This window comes from Sphaeramia orbicularis, chromosome 9 (assembly GCF_902148855.1).
Source record: "Sphaeramia orbicularis chromosome 9, fSphaOr1.1, whole genome shotgun sequence".
NCBI classification, from domain to species: Eukaryota; Metazoa; Chordata; class Actinopteri; order Kurtiformes; family Apogonidae; genus Sphaeramia; species Sphaeramia orbicularis.
In genome coordinates this window covers 24,377,322-24,384,235 of record NC_043965.1, presented here as the reverse complement: position 1 = coordinate 24,384,235, position 6,914 = coordinate 24,377,322, and positions in this window count along the sequence as shown.

Below are 6,914 nucleotides of genomic sequence, written 5' to 3'. Positions count from 1 at the left end.
AAGTATCGATCTCACCACGCTAGTATCAATCTGATACCGACACCGACTTGGTATCGATGCTATCGATATTTGGATTGATCTGCCCACCGCTGCTGTGTACATCGCTTTTGCCTGTTTGCCCTTTGACCTTTTTGAGGACTAAGTGGTTCATGGATGGATGGATGTCTTGTATCCTTTATTCTTTTATTAGAAAGTCTGTAGCCACATTTTTGTTCCTCTTCTGACAGCAAATAAGTAAACTATATGATCTACCCAAAAACACACAAGCAAATGTCAATGTTAATCACTTAAACCAGGGGTGTCAAACATGCGGCCTGGGGGCCAAATCTCGCCCGCCAAAGGTTCCAGTCCGGCCCATGGGATGAATTTGTAAAGCACAAAAATTACACTTAAGATATTAACAATCAACAATGTCGAACTTGTTTTAGTTGAGGTTCCACATACAGAACAATGTGATCTCAACTAAAATAACAGCATAATAACCTATAAATAATGACTCCAAGTTTTAATATTAATATTACATTACATATAATATTACATTACACCTATAAATAATGAACTCCAAATTTTTCTCTTAGTTTTAGTGTAAAAACTTACATTAAATTATGAAAATATTAACATGTACAAACTATCCTTTAACAATAAAATGTGAAAAACCTGAACTTTTGAAAGTGAAATTTTAACATTATTCTTCCTGTTATTAAATATGTTGTGCCTTTGTAGATCCAATCTGTAATATGCATGTGCAAATGGTAAGCTGAGGTGTAATATTGTTTAAATTGCACTTATTTTTTTCAAGAAATTAATTTTTTTTCAGGTTATTCACATCATTTTGTTCAGATAGTTTGTAAATGTACATATTTTCGTAATTTAATTTTTGATTGCAGTAAAACAAAAAGAAAAATTTGGAGTCGTCATTATTACAGGTTATTATGCTACTGTTTTACTGGTCCGGCCCACTTGAGATTAGGTTGGGCTTAATGTGGCCCCTGAACTAAAATGAGTTTGACACCCCTGACTTAAACCAATGTAAGTAGCAGGTTTCTTATTGTGAAACCACTGCCGTCCTACACATTTTCATTCCAAACTTGTCATGTACCATCACTTTGCCATAGGGTACCCTTCAAGCACCATTTTTTTTGACGTGCAGGGTAGTCTAAAAGATATCTACACTGTAAAGTTACATGGACATTATTCTGAATTAGAGAGGTGTCATGTAAATAGCAAATTCTGTCTAAATGAGGCCTTTTTCTCCAAATGTATTTTCTGATTCAGACATATGGAATATGCTGATATGATACAGAGTTCTGAAGATTCTGCCAACATTTATAGAATATTAGGAAACTTCTAATTGACACGTTTTACTGCTTTTCTGCATTTCTGGTTCAAAAGGACAAACACACCTAGTATATATCATTATGACAGAAGATATCAACAGGTTTATAAATATGAGTAAATACCAAAAAGCTGACAACAGAGGGAGGCTGAGTTCACACCGTGAAACATCTGTCACCAATGAAAAACCTGGAAAAATGGTTATTTTTAATGAGGTATGTACAGCTGCATGCAAACAGGAATACTGGAGCAATATTCATTTGAACTGAACGTGTAAACAGCCTTGTTCATATATTATGTTTTTTTGGAATCAAGGAATGAATGAAATACTGTATATTATTATACATGTATGCTACAAACAAAAAGTTAAAGATATTTCTTTTTTTTGTCTTTTTTTTGTAATTTTTGCCATTTGTAAATAAAACTATGTCTGGTCATTTAAAAAGTGTGATTCAATTCAATTCACACTCAAAAAAGTAAAAAGCGCTGTGCAAGAATCCCAACTGAAAAAAATAGCCCAAAAATTAAAAATATCCATAACTTTTTGTTTGTAGTGTAAATGTGGTCAGTGAACTGGCTGTTTAGGTTGATGTGAAGGACTGAAACTTAGGTGGTTCTTCATAACTACTACAACTGTCAAAAACTGGTGCTGTATGGATACTCTGTGCGTTGAAACAGAAGCTAAGGATGTCTGACCACGTGTGACGACTTACAAGTAATATTTTCTGTCACTAAAGCATTCAGTTTATTCCTGTTCAATCAAAATGCATGGTCAAACATGCACCTCTTGTTTCCCTCTAAGCAGCACGAAAATACTCTCCAGTTGGTCTCAACATGTCAAATTTGCTAAATTTGTTTTTCACTAACCTTGGTTGAACTTCCACAGGTTGTTCAAGGCGATGTTTGTTATGCATTTGTTGCTTCGGGTAACATGTCGGGTGTCATCCATCCTTTATACTGGGTTCAGAGAGTTATTGAAACTGCATGATGTGGCTGTCTAGTTGTCAGTTTTAAAAGAGTTGCAAATCCTGTCATACGCTGCCCTCCTATTCTGCTTTGTAATGATGCTACGAGTGTGCCGTGATGCCTTTAAAGTAGAGTTCCTGCTCTGAGACATGATCTACTTCGTCGTTATTTTAAAGTAAATAAGTCCTTCAGTCGGTGTGTACTGACTTTGAGTGTTCATAAAGTCACACTTCTTCTTTATGGACTATTAAGAAAAGTTGCATTAAACATATATTTGATATGTACGCTATAACGTGCATTAATGATGCATAAATAAACACAAACAGCAGGCATTCACTATAAAACCAGACAGGAACCTTTTTTCAAGTTACTGTATATCATAAAATACCTGAGTCTCACCCTACTTCCTGCATTATCAAAGTAATCATATCTCCGTAGTCTGTCTTCTGTCTGCCCGTCTCATTATGTGTGTCTTTGATGTCACGGATTACAGTCTCAGGCACAACTAATGGAGAGAATATGGTTCAACTTTCCAGACAGTCTGTATCTATCCCTGTAATGATGATAAACATGAATAAAGTGGTGTTAGATTGTCTTTGATGATCCTCACATTCAAAGAAAAAGAGAGATGGAAACTGTGTGACAATGTCCTAGGGGAGTTTAGTTAAAAGTAGAGCTGGTGAGCTCAGGGGCACATGGGGTAGGATGCACACAGAAACACAAGCGCCACCATCTTTTATTCTTTCCGCTTAAGTGGGGGAGTTATGCAGTGTGCACATTTCCCATTCACTGTGGTAGAAATAACAATCTGAACTGTGCAAAATGAGGAGGAGGAAGCACATCCACATACAACGTTTCTGAATAACTGCAACACTTCCTTGTTTCCTATAGAGAATGTGCTGCGGCGGTAACCTTTAAATATTACATTTCAGTTAATACTGCAGCACTTGAAAGTTTACAGTTTGATCATTATATTTCAATGTATTGCAATTCAAGTGATTCGATAGGAGACAAGAATTCCACCCACTCCTCTGAACTGTTTTCTAGGTGTTTTCAGAGACGTGCAAGGGTTAAAAACATGATTGGCAGCTATAATTACTCTTTGTTAAGATTCTGTCAGAAGTGATTCTACTGATCTATTCCATGGCTTGACAGCATCAGTGTAAGGTCATCTATATTTATATTTAATCTGCTGATTTGGACTGAGAAAGGAAAGCTGAAGTAAGAAATTCTGATGTTTTTTTTTCTCTTGCAAGAGCCTCAATCTGCAACGGACTGAGCAAAAAAAACCATTATTACTTTTGAGGCAGTGGTGTAGTTCAGAGTATATGGCAGTATATGGAGTATACCCACTTATTTTTCAGTCATCACTGGGTATACTCACTTCTAAATCCCCCCTGATGTGCACCATTCAGTAGTATCTGAGCCAAATTGCCCCTATTTTCCCCTAGGATGGTGAAGCCATGACCTGCCCTACGCTGCCTTTAATTGGCTAGTACTTGGTACCTTCACTGATTAGATTGGTTAACTTTAGGCATGAGGACTGATGAGCCAATCAGAGGCAGAGTAGGGTGGGTCATGCCAAGGAAAATATTGTTAATTTAGCATCAGAGCCAGGGCTCTGCTTAGCGCTGGCCACCTCTAGAACCTGATTGGCCACCTCAGGTGCCGGTGCCACCCCAGTTGATTGACAGGTCACAGCACGTCTCGTTGAAAGATGTGCGATTATTGGAAATCCGAACAAGAAAGGCAGGATAAACGCCTTTCAAATGAGTGACACATATCAAGACAACCTACTTTCATGTAATACAGAATTCTGAGTTAAGTTTTAAGGTGGTTTCAGAATGAGTCACTGTTTTAAACTACTGGTCATATAACTGCACATTTAGAGGAGAGAGTTTGTCGCCAATAGTTAAACTATGCGAGTAGGCTAACGTTATGAAAGGCTAACGTTATCCTTTTGTTTGTCTCATGTTGAATACATTTACATTCATGCATTCATGTGACCAGTAATACTTACAAACTGCTCCTGATCAAGTCATGATCATTTTATAATAGTGAGCAAACACTACTGATGGATTTTTGGGTAAAGTAAACAGAGTAGTATTATATGTCACTGTTTCTAAAATGGCGTTTTTCTGGACTACTTTAAAAAGAAAAAAAAGGCCACTGCTTTGAGGTTATTGTAGTTCAGTAGTAGTGTCAGTAGTATTGTAGTTCCATAGTCTGAGAGGACACAACACTGTGGCATCAACTCCGTACCATTGTTTTCAGGAAAATCCACAATGTGACACTCTGATTTTGCATAATCACAAAGGCTTTTATACAGGTGTGGGCTTAAATACATGATTGGCAGCTGTAATTACCAATCACTGATCAGATTCCATCAGCTGTGACCTGGTCTTCTACTCTACTCCCTTCATCTATATTTATATTTAGTCTTCAGATTTATACAGAGAAGAGACAGCTGACGAAACAAGGTGTGCATTTTCCAATTTGGCATTTTTTTGCCACTTGATTTGGAGTCTTAAGCCACAGATCAAAGTGTGTTACATGCCTCTGACACTACTCAGTGACTCAGATGTTGTATATGCTTTCAGTTGTTGAATAAAAACTGACGTTCACGGCCTAATATTATTGGCATTTAATTTTGACTCCACATATCTGACTGTATAGGAGTAAATAATATGACTTTTAGCCTATCCAGGAGTTGTTTGGATTGTTGCAGAGAGATTATTGCAGAAGCCCAAGGGGTCTGGTCTGGATTTCTGCCTCCACTCCTGAACGTTTGAGGTGAGATGAATTTTGCTTGTGTTGCTCACAGCACTGAAATGATACATGTTTAAGAAAACTTCAGCATCAGCATGTTTATCCTCAAATAGCATTGCAGGTACTCTGTGTTAGCTATCTAAAGAAGGAGCAGGTGATTATTTGATGCTGTTTCTTAGCTAATAAAAGAATATAACGGCAAAAACCTGCTGAAATTGAGCACGCAAATTTGACATGAAATATATGCATGTGTTGTTCAAGTCTCAAAATGGGCTTTAACCATTCCATAATAAATATTCATGTGATATATTACTCTCACATTCTGTTTAGTACACAACCAACATCCGGCTGTGTATATTAAGTGTATATGTTGTGGTACCGTGTGGAGCTGTGAAAATCCCCTTGCCATTGACAGTTGCTAGTGTAAGTGCTGATCCATATCCAAGTGTGCCATATGTTTCTTGTGTAACTTATTGCTTTCCCATTCCCAATAAAGTGGCAGAATAAAAAGGCTTTTACAGGTCCCTGCGGGTAGCAGCTACTTCCAGTGGTAGTCACTGAGCTGTGGGGCTGCTGTGGTGACAAATGGCACCAAGCACATATTTTACTATTGCCATTTACAATGCATGATCCAGGCTGTGCTGCTCAAATGACTGTGCAGCAACACAGTCGAGAGTTATGTTACCTGGGAGTGTGTGTGTGTGTGTGTGTGTGTGTGTGTGTGTGTGTTACTCATACACATACAATGATGTACCATTCACATTCTTTGGAGTTTATTCATCAATCACGTAAACGTTTAGCATTAATAACACATGTCAAGGTGAAAGTATGATTATTCTGTTGTGTTAAAACACAAAGCAGTGTCATCACTTCTTTGTACTTTTATAAAAATGTATTCCTCGCAAATGTAAACGTGTTACACGTCGTCAGACTGATATAACAATAGGTTCAAACACGGAAAAGCTGATAGTCAGCTGGTACTGCCCACCTTCACTGATGCAATTTTTTGACTTTATTAGAAACGAGAGAAATGTGGAACCAAACATCTACCAAAGAAGTAAGAAGTGGTGCCAAGTGCATGTATTGTAGCTTATTTTGGCATGGAGCCAGCTAATGTCATCATGTCTATGCATGTGCTGATGTAAGCACATCAATTGCCTCTATATATGTGCCAAATTTGAAGTCAATTGAAACAAAAGGGATGTTTTTATAGACATTTGAAATTTTGCCGATTTTAAGTAAATGGGAAAAAAAGGCTGAAAAATTTCAAGCAAAATTTGAACTTCAACCTACTTTTCCCAAAATGTAATGAGATCTATTCTGGGTCACTGGCAATCTATGAACCCAATTTAGTACAAATTCAACCAATAGTGTTGCTGCTGCAGAGATTTGAAATCTTGGTCATTATAAGCAAATGGGAAAATAAATAAATAAATAAATAAATTCAAAAACATTTTTTACTTTGACCTACCATTCCCAAAATGTAATCAGATCTATTCTGGGTCACTGGTAATCTATAAACCTAATTTGGTTTGAATTCAACTGATATTTTTTGCTGCTAGAGTGTTAACAAACAAACAAAGAAACAAACCGAACCAAAAACAATACCCCTTGCCTCCCCTTCAGGGGGCGGGGTAATAAATACCAAAACATATTTGCTCTTTATTTACTGACTTACCAATCAATTAACATCTTGTTCACTAGACATCACACTTAAAGTAATGAATTAATAAATCTGGAGCTGGAACATCAAAACAACCTTCTAAAATCCAGGTGAATCAGACATAAAAATTACACTTATATTCACACAGCAACAGCAGTTGAAAAGACCAATGCTGTCCATC